The 13,140-nt window shown below is 43.3% G+C and overlaps 1 long non-coding RNA gene across 2 annotated transcripts in view; it reads left to right on the top strand.

The window, feature by feature from the left end:
- The window catches only part of LOC136012295 (uncharacterized), a 29,176-nt gene that overhangs the window by 7,408 nt on the left and 8,628 nt on the right, over positions 1-13,140 (top strand). Inside the window, exons 2-4 of one of the 2 annotated variants that reach the window (XR_010611663.1) lie at positions 9,766-9,854; positions 11,960-12,045; positions 12,156-12,261. This is a non-coding gene — a long non-coding RNA (uncharacterized LOC136012295). The remainder of the gene's footprint in view (positions 1-9,765; positions 9,855-11,959; positions 12,046-12,155; positions 12,262-13,140) is intronic. The other variant, XR_010611664.1, reaches the window with a different exon arrangement.

The following is a 13,140-nucleotide window of genomic DNA, read 5'->3' as shown; positions in this document are numbered from 1 at the left end:
TCTCAAATGAGTTTGTCCTGAAGTTCTCCAGAAAACAAATGTGTCACTAAGATTCTTCCTGTGAATACACTGAACACAATTATATGTTATGCTTATTATTTATCTTTTTTTATGCCATACTTATTTGGTAAATATGGAAAAGAACTTCTTTTCATTCTCCTGTTCCTCCTGAAAAGCACCCAAAAATGCCCATTGACTCCCAGCATGAAACTGTTGGACAGAAGGAATATCCATAAGTTATTGAACAGTGCTGAAGTGCTTGCGTTCTAGTGCCCTCCCTTCCTCCCCCAGTACCCGTAACAATCTCTGCAACTGTCAAAGCCGTACCTGACAGATTTTTAGCAGGACAGAGTAGATGTACACAGGGAATTGACCCTTGAGGTGGTGAAGGACCTATGAATTGGAAACTGAAGCAACTTAAACCGGTCAAGCTACCTCTCTGTTGCTGTCAGCCTTCTAGTTTTCTGCTTAGATACGTGCTTTTTACTAGAACTCTTTCTAATCAGCTGGGGCAAAAGAAATGGGAGTCAAGGGGGCAGTTCCCTTCCTTTGGAACAGTGTCAGCATTTCCAGAAACTGGTGTCTGCTGGAAGCCAGGGAAACAGCGCTGAAGTTCTTGCAGAAAGCAGGCCTAGCATTAGATACCAAATACTCCAGAGGATGTGTTCTGAAACAATAAGCTTAGTAATGTCTTCTTATGACATTTCTGGCTCTTGTCAGGGCAGGAATGTGTGGACTCATTAAATTACTCACCAGTGATCCTCAGCCCTTCAACTCTCATGTGGGTGAGCTGCAGATGCAGGAATGCATGTGTGTGCACAGTTCTAGTGTGCGTTGCAGCACTTTCAGCTGGCTTTCTTCCTGTGGTGAAAGCCTTCATGCACACTTCTGGGATCTGAGCACAAGGTGAACAACCCTGCAAAGTAAACACATCCACCTAGAAGTTTTATTTTCCCAAATCACTCCTTTAGCTAATGTTTCAAAGATCTGTACGCATCCCGTCTGGTGCAAACCAAATATTTCCACTCTCTTGGACCTGAGTCAATATTTGCCCAAGGTATTAAAAGATGGTCAGGAAGTTCTTACAAGAGGGAAAAGTGCTGTCATTGAGGATTGGTCTTGGTCTTACATGTGAGCTTACACAGAGCTTTGCAATAGGTGGTCTCTGACACTGGTGGCCCTGTACGTTTGGTGCTGGTGACAGTTTCAGATGTCCCCCTTGATGACTGGTCCCTGTGCACTTGTGCAGACAGGGCCTGACCCATCACTGGTGCTGCTCATGCACCTTCTCCAACCCACTGGGCATTCCCCTGGGGCAGCCAGATGTGGTGGAGATGTTTGCAGCAGAGGGCTCCTTGTTGCAGTGAAAGCAGTGGATAAATCAGTGCATTCTGCCACGCTAGCGCTCCCGTTACAGATTTTTCCACCAAACTGTTTATTTTGTGTTACTTGTGGGTTCTTGGTGCCCCTACAGCCCCTCTGTAGGCTGACAGACATGCCGTACTTGCAGCTGAGTTGTGTAAGTTGGCCTAATTCAGAGCTGAATCAATCCTAGAGATGGTATTAAAATCTGACTTGCCTTTTGGTCAATTGAGACTCCCATGGGTAAACAAAGGTCAAATCATTAGTTTCATTTTTGGTATTTGCATAGTTCTGTATATAGGCAAACTCTACTTGTCCCAGGAGCATTTAGGAGCTGACTCATATGGGACTGATTTGCCTTACTCTAACTAAAATCAAAGAGCAGGAACCTGGCTGTAGGATGATTTGCATTTAATCTGCCATATTTAGGGCAGATGCAAGTGGTCTGTGCTCTGAACTGAACTGGTTTGTGGCTTCATAACACAGACAACAATATGTGGACTGCATCTAACAATATAGCAAGAGTCCCACTGGTGCTGTCAGAGTGTTTCTGCATGCTAAATCCTGCACCAGTCAGTGTACTGGGGGAAAATGGTTGTTTCCTGGTCACTGCTGGCTATTGGAGATGTCAGGTCAGTGGCTGTTACTCTGTATCTCCAGTACTTCTGCTGCAATTCTGCTTGGCTCAGCACATTTTGAGTTTGCGCTTATGGCAGAGTCTGTTTTTCAGTTTGCTCTTCCTCAAGGCCAGGAATTAATGTAACACTCAGGGCTACTCTTAAACTTTCCTGGAGAAAGAAGTCATGCTCAGAAGCTGCACACCAGCTTGTGGTCAGCCTGAAAATCATTGTGTTAAACTCAAGTGGCATAGTTCAAGCTATAACAGCTTTCCTCAGAAACCTGGGTGAACGGTGAGACCATTCCTGATCAGTAACCAACTTCAGCAGAGAGGTGAGGTGAATGTACGACAGGAGCCTCTTTGCTGTGGGATTATACCCTTCCTAAATACTCTACGGTTTTGGGGTGCTGGTTGGCCCAGTTAGCAGAAAGCACACAGCAGGGTTTGATGGGTCCTCTCCTCTTTTGTATCAGGTATTAATTTCAAATACCTTTTTTTGCATCTCTGTTGCATTTAAAAAGCAGAATTGTTCAGTGCTGTTTTTCCTTGTAGGTGATTTAGCAGTCATTAGATGCTAAGAGAAGTTTTGTTCTGGTGATTACTGTATGCTACGACTATAGGAAACACTGCATGTTTAGAAGTTGTCTAACAGTTGGCATTATGGTACTCATTTGCCTATAACTGTCAGATTAATAAAGTAGGTTGAGCTGTCTTATATGTCAGTGCTTGAACTTTAATGCTGCTGTTTGCTCGGGTTACAGGCAGTCACTGTGGTTCAGCAGTTTCTGAGAACAAGGTCTTGGGGAAATGTTACTTTGGCTCTGTGTCCTCTTTATGAAGCTGCAGTTCGCCCTCATGGCATGCTGGGTGGGATGTCTTCCCTTTTCTCCACACTCCCTTTTGGAGGTTCCCTGCAGAACTGTTTTGTTCCAAGGTGGGAAAAGTACCTGTAAGAGTTCATCCCTCTCAAGCTGCTGCTCTGAGATCTTTGTTCCTTCACCTCAGGGTGTGTGACGGGGAAATGGGATCTGTGACCGGGGAGACTAGGGAGCATGGAGTTTCCTCAATGACCTCTGCATGGTTCTTGTACCTGCATGCCTGTGGGTGATGTCTGGATGACAGCACTGGGTTTGCTGCAGTCCCTTCCTAGAGCAAAGCAGTGACTGTCAGCTATGTGCCAGGAAATCACTGTGCAGCTGGCTTCAGATAGTGGCTTGACACTGGCACACAGATCAGATGTCTTGTGACTCCTGTGGGGGTGATGGGTAAACAATTTGGTACATCTGCTGTTCTTTCGTTGCTCCAGGATAGTGGGCTCAGGCTGCTCAGTATCAGAGGTCATCTTCTGTCCAACCTGCAGGACCTACTGCAAGCTGTGAACCCCCAGTTTATACAGGTTTGGTGGAGACTTTCAAGGTCTCTGCAGCTAAATTCCATTAAGATGATACCTTGCATCCATGAGGCAGAGGTGAGAGCAGGCAGGCTACCAGCAAGGTCCCTCCCCTTCCTCCTTCCCCAGCCCCAGGACTCCAAGTGAGAAGGGTAGGACAAACCTGTTCAGCTAGCCGACATGCTTTTAGTGAGAGAATCATCCAGTTGAAGGATGTCTGTTTTAGGTGTTTGGAGTGAATTATTGCACCAGCCCTTTCAGACCTGGAAAGCGGGATTAAGAAGTGGTGCCAACACCTACAGACAGTGTTTCTGTTATGGTAATGACACTGAAGATGTGCTCTATCTACCCTGTACTGCAGATGTAACGAACATGCAGCAGCAATAAATTAGATAAACACATAACTAGGAGTTTGAACTGAGTGTTTCAGAGAGAAATACTGCTTTCTAGAAGTAAGCATCTCTGAACTATTACCTAAATCTAAAGAGAGAAGTGATTTCTCAGTGCAGTCATAAATTACGCTGTTGTGAACAGGGTGTTACACCCTGTCTCAATCTGTTTCATTCTTAGAGGCATGTTTTGCATAAACTAGCACAGCAGTCACACCAGTTAAAACATAAATCTTAATCACTAAATGACTACCCTTTCTGTAGGACCTCATCACAACCCTACATACTGATAGGAATATCATTCTGCCAGTCCATTAGAAGTTTGAGGACATTTTCTTATGCCTGCACTCACAATTGCACCTACATGTGGTTTCAGGAAGCCTAATGTAACAGTCAGATTAAGTGCTTTCTTGCCTATGGCTATTTTACTGGAAATCCTGGTCATGAAGACCCCAGAATAAGCATTTGTGTCAAAAAAAGCATGTTTTCAGTGCTTCTGCCCTGGAAAGAGATGAAGTAAGCATCTGTATTTCTCTTCTATTATTGATTATTTATTTTAGCTCTCACTAGAGGATAGAGGACTAAGCTATTCTGTCTCAAAATGTCAAACCTCAACCTTTGTGCAAACTTTCTGAAGCTCAGCAAGCTGTGTGAAAATGGGCCACTGTGATTGAATAACGTTCATGTGGAAATAGTGAACTCCCACACAATACTGTATTTCACTATCTGCAATATGGTCTGGCTCTGCAATGGTTTTACAGGTCTGTGATGCGTGTGCAGATTTTCTGGTGTTTCTATTTATACTAACAACTGTACTTGAAACATCTGTACCGAGATAAGTAGTATGTAACATTGACATGTAGATGCAGGTGCAAAAAAACGGTAATTATGCCTTTGTGCCGAGTTGTCCAGGTTGACTTCATACCCCAGTATCCATCATTGCTTTCAGTGGCAGATTCTCGTCCTACCACAAGCAAAAGGAAGCTTGCTTGCTTTTCTCTCAGGTGGGTTTTCTTGCATCTTAGTGATTATATTAAAACACATTCCATGACTGTGTGGTTCAGCTCACTCTGCAGTGCTGACCTACCCTCCTCATCACCCTATAGCTCTGCACGCTCTTGTGTTCTCTGCCAATTCTACTGGTACACATTTCTAGCATTGCAGCTTCTTTCCTGCGTCCCTTTCTCCTCCTCACTGGGAGCTCATCTGCTGCTCCCTCCTTACCTACCAAACCCCTGCTGAAGAGCCAAGATTGTCAGTTTCCCTAGTTTGTAAGAACAGCTTTCGTGTGCTCTCAACCCCTTCTTTCTTAGTGGTCCCAAATTAACCCAAAACCACTGTCAGACTACTTGGCTTAGTCTTCCTTGGACCATTCATCCTTGCCCTCTTTCATCTTTTACTACTGGAAACATACTGAAGTTCATTGCTGCTTTCAAACTCCAGTTTTGCAGGGCTCTTAAACCAGCATTAGCTGTTTTTTTAAGTCCAGTCTACACACAGTGTCACAGGAAAGGACCTGTTTTTTTTTTTCCTCCCATACCCTGTTTTCTTTCTCCCATGGCCTAGAATAGTCCACTGTATGAGAATGATCATGTTATCTTCTCCCTGAAGTCAGTTTAAAGCCTCTGGGCTAACCTAGTGAGTTTGTTAGGCGGCTGCAGTGAGCAGCACTGAGGCAGAGGATCTCTAACTCTCTGTTCCCATTGTGCTCTTGTCCTGTGCTCACCAAGCATCTCCTGTGCAGCTCTGCCCCAACCATCAGCTCCCCCATAAATCTGTAGCTTCATCTTGTCTTCTTCAATGGGCAGAAAGGTTATAAACAGGCAAGAAGATGAATGAAGTGGCCCAGATTGCTCAAAGACCTCAGCATTCACAACTTGAGGCCAGAGCAAATGGCCTGCTTGTAGTCTTTGTTTTAAGGTGACCCAAATCTGGTGGTGCATACTTAGGGAAAATCTGACCCAGCTCAGCTGTAACATATCTGTTTGGTGTGGAGCCAAGCTGACAGTATCAGCAAAACAAAGACAAAGCAAATGATACAGAAAAATATGCTTGATGAACTTCTAATGGCTCTTTCAGCTCTGGGTAGGGTTAGGCAAAGAGTAGGGGAGGTATTACAGCACATATCACTGAGAAGAAAACGAGTACATTTTGGATTTCAAGCGCATGTTCTTGCAGAAAGGGATGTTCCTTTGCAAATCGGTGGGATGCCTGCTATCAGTTTTGGTGAAAGCCATGTTAGACCCTAGGCCATGAGGGTACCAAGAGCTTAGAGTCTACTTCTGGCTCTGCATCTGTCATAGTCTATGTGCCAGGATGAGTCGCTAAGCTCCCCTTTCACTTTCCTTTTCTATGAAAATGGGTTACCTGTCTTTGGAAAATGCTTTGAAATTGATGATGAAATTCCTGTTTGATAATTCTCTTGAAAGTCCTCACCTCCATGCATCTAAATGTGCCCCAAGACAAAAACTTAGCACTGAAAATAAGCACGATCCTGTGTAATTGCTCCTCAGTTTGATCCGTCATCAGCAGTGAAATTTGTAATCTTATGGAACCAGACAATCTCATACAGCAATTAGTTAAAAGTAGAAATGCATCTTTCCTTTCAGCAATAACATCCTCCCTGAGATCGCATTATGAATGATGATGGCATTACAGGGGCTACTATATGGGAATTCCTGTATAGCAAGAAATTCTGAACAAAGCTATTGCTGCTCCTCAGCACATCAGTTTAAAAAATAAATACTGGAGTTTCTACTAAGGATAAAATGCATCTGTGTGTTCAGAGTCTAATTACAACAAGCAATTTGGGAAGACAAGTGAAAATCTACATTTCAGCTTGATTTTTTCCCCCCTTTTCTATGTTTAGAAATGTTGAAGTGAAACACTCTGACAATTCAGACACCTTTTTCAAGTTGAGAAATTAATCAAACCCAACCTTTTCCTGCAGAGGTTTCATTTTCAGCCAAGTAGGCCTCTTCTGATTAAAGAAGTTGCATAAAAAATCTGAATCATCTCTGCACAGGAGCAATTGCTGTTGCTGTTGGGTGATTCAAACCTGTTTTGCAGACCAGTTTCATAATAATCTATAGGTGCTGTTGTAAGAATCGTTACATGAGTATCTTTGTCCATCCATCAACAATTGTGTGGCCCTGTGGCAGTGTCCTCCCAGCCTTGGAGAGGTCTCTTGTGTGAAGGGGCACCAAACCAATGGCACATAAACCTCTCTCAAGGAGCAAGGGGAGGGATGGCCTGTTTAGCATCCTGTGCTGGGCACTGGAGCTGTGCCTGCGGCAGGTCAGTGTGTGGATGAGAGGGTGGCTGGGCAGTGCTGTTCCTTCCCCTTCCTTTTGCAGGGTGCAGGAAGCTGGCTCAAGGGCTGGGAATTCCAGGGATCTCATGCCATGGGAACTGTTGGGTGGGATCTTTATAGGTGTGGACAGGGAGCAGGGGTGAGGACGAGTGAAATTAGTGACAGGGTGAAGTGGAAAAGGAATGCCCAGGCACTGTGATAGGAAGAGTAGGAAAGGTTTTGCAGAAGTGGTAAGAGGCAGGAGCAGAGCAGATATGACAGAAGGTGTTTATAACTCTGGCTGTGATACCCAGTTGTGAATTTTCAGTGAAAGGTTTTCAGTACTAGGTATACAAAAACCTTGATGGATATTACAGCGAAATAATGGATTTGGTATATCTAGAAGCCTGTGTCTCTTGGAAATTGTATTTTGCTGGCTCTTGGGCTGTAAGTACAGATACTTTTGGCTAAGCTGCAGGGAACTTCCTTCCTCCATTTGTAAAGGAAATAAGGATGTGAAGATATGTATTTGTGCTATTGTGCTCCCCCCTCCTGCCGACACACATGCTACTCAGTACTGGTGACTTTATCAGCTTTGCTTCAGGCATCATCTCTTTGATTCAAGGTTATCAGATAGAGAACTAGGAAAAAAGAAATCCAGCATTTGACTTGAACCCTGAAAATATAGATGATGTAACCCAGAATCCAGCATTACTCTTGCACAGACCTTTATAGATCAGCAGTCAAGTACCAAAACTGGAGGTCAGCATTTTACCTTTGCATCACGAGATTAAAAATGGATGTTTCTTTCAGTGAAACCTGCACAATAACAATATCTTACAGTTGCATATTGACAGGTTTCAAAGCAGCTAAATACATGTTTTTAGCTATGCTTTTAACTATTTTTAATACTATGACAGATTTTGAACTGCAGAGATGAGGTGACAGCATGCTGCAAAGTGTGAAGTGTGCTTGACAACATAATTAAGTAACTTGCTAGCTCGTCTACTAATTTTCACTGTGAAAATGACCCTTTCTACTGCTTCTACGTGTCGTTCTTTGCAAGGCACTATCATAAGGCTTTCTATGCAGCTCTTAGCATTACTGACCAGTTGAATTAGAAACGTGGCACTTTAGCACTTGAGCATCGTGGACCAAATCTTGTCCCACATCAGCCCCTGCAGTGGAGCGTGGGATAGCTTGCGGATAGGAGGTACAGAAAGATCTGAGGGTCCTACTATAAGTCTGTTGATGAAGACCTGGACAAAATCACTTTGCTCCCCTGTGCTCAAATAGCCTCAAATAGTAATGTAGGGACCTGATACAGCAAAGCAGTAGCTGTCGGCCTGCTTGCTCCTTCCAGGAGCTTTACTTTGCTCCTGTCTAGCTCTCTGGTGTGCTCTCAGCAAGCAGTGCATGGTGGCTGTGATGCAGAGGCTCCATGGTGCACACAAACCACGTGTTCCCAGTGAAGAGGCCTCACTTACTCTAGTGTGTAACTCAGCTAGCACAGGAACACCTGTGCTGCTTTTTGGCAACCAAGGAGACCTGTATCTGTCCCATAGCAAGGCTCCCATTCAGCTCAAAGAGATATAAAACTCAACAAGAAGATGAAAATCATTGTTCCAGTTAATCTGTTTCCGAGACAGCCTCTGCTTATACAGTAAGTGAGCATAACCCCTAAAAGCATCAAATGGCATTTACGTTCTTAAGAAACAATGACTGCACCGAGTTGAAAATGTTTCAGATTCATTCTTTGGAAACAACTTGTGTGATTTCTTCTGTTTTCCTTCAAGTGTGATTCTGTTTTTCTTCAGTGCTGCTTGGGGTGTGTGGTTTGACACTCAGCTTGTCAGTTTAGTGTTTTGAGATTGGGAGTTTTTTGAAGAGGGCACATCTGTGGTTATAGAAGAAAAACAAGAAGCATCAGATGTTCAGCGTACAAAAAAGCAGAGCTTGGGAGGATCTTAGAAATGAATAGTTAGCAGACATGACATGTGTTTGACCCAGAGCTGGTGTGAGCTAATGCAGTATCTATGAAATCATTTATTCTTCCTTGGTTTCAAATGCCCCCTGGAGACATTACCTTGATAAGGAAGCAACACGTTAGCTATATTTCTAGTTGTGAAATTTTATAACAAGCCAAGGAACTTAAGCAGCAAAAATATTCACCAAAATAAAACAAAAGCCAAGTGGGAGCCCAGTTCAGGAAAAGGAGTGTATTCATAAAAATCTTTAAAGTAAAGGATTTCTCCTCAAAAACAAGGGACTGTGGTTCCTGAACAAGGTGTCTAAATACCAAGACATCAGTTTGTATCAACAGGAGCTTTGTCTTCAGAGCTCTTTTGAGAGCAGAAGAGAGTGTCTGAATGGCAGCTTCATTCCCCTGCTACTCTTTTAAACTATTTGATACTGCAGCAAGAGCCTGGGAATGGCTAAGGCTGATGGATGTTTAACTAGAAGTCGTTTTGCAAGGACTAAAGGGTGGTGTAAGCTTAGGCAAGTTTGTGTGCAAAAGTGAACTGGGTGTAAAACTTGCTCGGAACTCAGCAGGCAATGGGGTTTACAGCAGAGCCTGCCTTTGTTAAAACACAGGGATTATTCCAGCTGAACCAAATGTGTTGTTAGCAAAAGGCATTAATATTTTCAAACTTAATTTGTGTCTTTTTCTCCTGTACTGGTACAATTGACCCTCTCTTTTCTGGCTATGCAGGTAAACAGACTATACCAGTACAGCTTTGCTTGTGCTGTCTCAGTGAAGTTGTTTCTGCCTCAAGACTGCCCTCAATTTGAAACACCCAGGTTTGGGTTGGTTTTTTTTTGTACAAGAAGTTACCTTCTAAAACAATTCCTCAGCGGCGTTTTAACATGTCAACTGTCACAGTACCGTACCTGTGACTTGAACTACAGCCAGCCTTGCTGAATCAGTTCTAGCCACACATTTGTAGCCATTTATTCTATTTATTAAATTAACAAATGGGAAGCATCTGCAAAAGGTTTTCTCCTGCCTGTGACTAGAGCTTACAATACTGAGTTGTTTATGGAAAATCCTGCTCAGTGGCAAATCCTGATTAGGAAATGTTATCTTTTTTTCTATCATAGGTGATAGGCATGCCTAACATATGGTTGCTATAAAATACCTTAGATGAGTCAGATCTTAGCTGGCAGCTGTAAGCAGAGTTCTTCTGCCTTGTTAGATAATGCTACCAATTATGATCTTATTTTGTGACTTAACTACTGTACTGTTAAATTATATTAACCTGATTTGTAGACACTCCTATTTGAGTAGGACATAAAGGCAAGATTTATGATGTAAATCCTGATCTAAGTGTTTGCAGCTTATTAAAGCTGCATCCAAAGTCCTTCAAACTCTGTAGCAATGACTAATTCTAACCAAACTGTAGGACTCTCTAACTAAATCGTATGAAGCTGCTGCTCTCCCAGTATGTGTTCAGTTCAGTTACATACCCCATGAAATTTAAGAGGCTAAAAAGTGCCGGAAATGGCACTGATTTGGTGTGGCTTGCTATGATGCAGGATGTAAAAGTCAGTAGTGCCACTGGCTTTGCTCTCTGATCTTTGCACGCAACTCCCGTGTGTAGTCACAGCCTGCAAAAATGTACTAAAGATTTTGCCTTTAAAGTATAGGCTGCCAAAGCATTCTGGCGACTGACTTCTAAGGAGGGAGTTTTCACAGCGGCAGGATGCAACTGCCTTGTCATTCATGTGTCAGCTCTAGTCTGTTCTCAGAGAAGGGATGTGTTAGGGAGCCATTGATTTGGGGTAACTGCAGGACAGTACAGTAAAACCAGCAAACAGGTGGACATCTGAGGTGTTACAGGGCCACACTTACTGCAGTATTATGATTGATAAGCCTTCCTCTGTCTAGGACTTAACTCTGCACATACAACTGTGGTTCACAGATCTCAGAAACACTGGTCAGAAAGTTGGTGCCCTTTGTTCTTGGCCTTTCCAGCCCTGTCGTGGCTGTTATTGCTGCCCCAAATGTGATGTTGTATTGAGGAGACTCTGCTGAGAAAGTTACTTATCTCACAATATTGCCCATTTTCCAGGGCAAGAGCAGTTTAAAAAGGCTTGTGCTTGTTTCTCACCTTTCTTCTTGCTAATTATTACTCTTTTTGGATAGTCTTGTCTACTTTTGCAAAACTCTGGGCTGCCTTATGCAGCTCCAGGCTACTAAGAGGGGATGACTAACATTGATCACACACGTCCAGGCTAGCCACTGAGGTAAATGCATACTTTCACTTGCTTTTTTGAAACCAGAGTGTTCTCATGAGAGCTACTTGAAGATGCAGGTTTCCAGCTCTCCCTCCCCACCTCACCAAATCCTGTTCAGCACCACAAATGCCACAGTTCACGTTCTACAGCGTCTTTCAGGCAGCCCGTCTCCCACCACACTGAGTCTGTAAAGAAGTGGTTCTAAGAGTCACAAAACGCAAGCTCAGAGGAGGAAAAGTCTTTAGCAATATTACTTTCTGTGTTTGCTAATGGCAGTCACATCTACTTCCTCTGGCTATAATCAGAGGATGCCTGGCTGTCAGGTGGTAGAGAGATGCAGCTGAGAAACAGAGGCCTTTATAGGTGCCTAGCCCTGCCTTGTGTACCACCTGCTGCTTATGGAAACTTAAGACTTGCCAAAGAGAGGCTCATTCTAGATTTTCAATATTTAATGCTCATTGGAAATGACAGCTCAGCATTAATCTGCTACCCCAGTGAGATCAAGGCAATCCCCACCCGCTGTACTGGGTGTTTGTAAGCAATTGCAGAAATACAGAGGAAGTAGGGAAAGCTTAGCGGTATCCTGGATGTACTTTCAACACACTGGCAGTATTATTTTTCCTAATGACTATCACTTGCTTTAATTCTTTTGGTTTTAACTCTTAAAGGTGAAGAAAAATAGAAGTGTGAAGTAGCAGCTGTCAAAATAATGGAACAGCAGGATCAGACTGCTTAGAAACTTCCTACTTTGCAGGTCCTCATTCAATTCTGTGCCACACTTTATTACTAAATAAACTACCCCAGGCAGAGCCAGACTACCATGATCAAAGTTCTCAGCTCACTTTGCTTGCTTTCTGCCAACAGGGAACAGGGGTAGAGGCATTAACACCACCCGCTTCCAACACTGGGCTAAGGTACGAGTTGGAGAAACTAAACTGAAGAGCATCGGTCCTTTGTGAAGTAGATAAAGGCAAGTACCTAAGGTTGAATGTCTAAATTTAAAGGTGTGAATACTGGCTTCCCCTTCTCTCTTCCTTTTCCTTCTCTCTGATGTGTTAGACCGTTTCTCTCCAGCAGTTAAAGGTCAGCTGAGACTTAATGTCCAACTGAGCTGCTCATCCCCGCTCGCATTTTGTAGAGCTTAGATTCTCTAAAACCAGGCAGAGAAGGGTCGGACATTCAGGTTCAACACCAAGATTCACAGGACTTCTGTTTCCCCCCCAGACCACAACAGATGCTTCTGCCTTGCTTTTAAACTATAGGTCCATCTTCTGCATGTTGTCTGGACACAACCTTTGGGCCCTCAGATGTATTTCATATATGTACCACACTTGTTGTTCCCTGTAACTCTTTAAAGTCAGGGTAGATGTAATGTTCCAGTTCTGGGTTTAGGCAGCAGCACAGCCCGGTGAGTTATGCTGCTCCAGATTTACTAAGGCACTTGCTTGTTTTTGATTGATTTAAATGAAATAAATCAAGCTTTCTTCTACTTGTTTTAATGTAGAATTTTGCATTACTATATATAAGCATAACATGATTTGCAAACTTTACAAAGATACAGATACTTCAAATGCTTGGTAATTTACAGGTTATGACAACTGCTACTGCAGGGAAGTGGGCATGAAGTGAACCACTCTGAATCCCCTTATTCCCTTCAGCACGCTAGAAAAATCAGCAAGCTTCATCAATGGGCACAAAAAATCAACCTGCAGCTGTGGAGGGCTATGTGCTAGGAACTACAGCATTACAGAGTGCAGTACTTACACTGACAGCAGTTACAGGACTGTGAACTGAACTTGGATGTGAAAATAGACACACAAGCTTTTCCTCCATCCTCTTTGGTCAGCAC

This window comes from Lathamus discolor, chromosome 3, assembly GCF_037157495.1.
Source record: "Lathamus discolor isolate bLatDis1 chromosome 3, bLatDis1.hap1, whole genome shotgun sequence".
Classification (NCBI taxonomy): domain Eukaryota; kingdom Metazoa; phylum Chordata; class Aves; order Psittaciformes; family Psittacidae; genus Lathamus; species Lathamus discolor.
The sequence above is the reverse complement of the archived record's forward strand: the minus strand, read 5'-3'. Positions and strand labels throughout refer to the sequence as shown.